The sequence below is a fragment of the Propithecus coquereli genome, unplaced genomic scaffold (assembly GCF_000956105.1).
Source record: "Propithecus coquereli isolate 6110/MARCELLA unplaced genomic scaffold, Pcoq_1.0 Scaffold747, whole genome shotgun sequence".
NCBI lineage: Eukaryota > Metazoa > Chordata > Mammalia > Primates > Indriidae > Propithecus > Propithecus coquereli.
In genome coordinates this window covers 15,964-16,915 of record NW_012153585.1, presented here as the reverse complement: position 1 = coordinate 16,915, position 952 = coordinate 15,964, and the positions used below count along the sequence as shown (strand labels likewise).

At 42.6% G+C, this 952-nt stretch overlaps 1 protein-coding gene across 1 annotated transcript in view; it reads right to left on the bottom strand.

Moving 5' to 3' along the window:
* LOC105824505 (cytochrome P450 2C20-like) overlaps positions 1-952 on the bottom strand; it is a gene marked incomplete at its 5' end in the record, with an annotated part of 16,635 nt that overhangs the window by 1,537 nt on the left and 14,146 nt on the right. The gene's annotated exons all lie outside the window — the stretch shown is intronic.

Sequence of the window (952 nt, the reverse complement as noted above, 5' to 3'; positions counted from 1 at the left end):
ATGGTCATGACTGGAGGAACAGCAGGGTGCTATGGAATCATTGCACAGGATCCAGCGTCATTCACAATGTTTCCCTGCCCCCATGGATAGTTGGCAGATGTTCGGACCTTCTTGATTTAGAGCAAATGGCTTGCTCCTGTGGTTAATTACCTTCTCGAAAATGCCCCGCTTTCTCTCTTTTCCACTATCTCTGCCTCCTTGGAGGTAGCTGCTGTTAGAATGTGGCTTACTCCAGCTTACTGTGCCTCATTTTAGGGTATGAGAAAGCAAGAAGCAGGCAGCTTCTCCCTCTGTCCCCTACAGCCAGCAGCCTGTGCTTTGCCTTCCTGTCTTACAGTCCAGTCCTACTGAATTACAATGGACTGTTTATTCATCTGCTTTCCTAAGTGGGTGTGAGGCTCTTTGGTGGCCATTCTGTGCTTGGTTTTTTTGAGTCATTTTTTTTAATTTCAGTATATTTTGGGGCTACAAACATTTTGGTTACATGTTATTACTTTGCCTCAACCAATCTAGGATTAGAGGCGTGCCCTTCCCCCATACAATGCTCACTGCATCGATCAGTTGTCAGTTTACCCACTCCGGCCCCCGAACCCCCATTGAGTATTACTACCATTTGATCACCTTAGTGTTGATAAGTTAGTGCCAATTTGGTAGCAATTACATGTGGTGCTTATTATTCCATTCTTATGATAACTCACTTCGCAAATGGTCTCAATCTCTATCCAGGATAATATAAGAGGTGCTAGATCTCCATTGTTTTTTGTAATTGAGTAATATTTCATGGTATACATATACCACATTTTATTAATCCACTCATAGATTGCAGGGCCCTTGGGTTGTTTTCACATCCTTGCAATAGTGAATTGTGCTGCCATAAACATTTGAGTGCAGATGTCTTTATTATAGTATGTCTTTTGTTCCTTTGGCTAGATGCCTAGTAGTGCTATTGCTG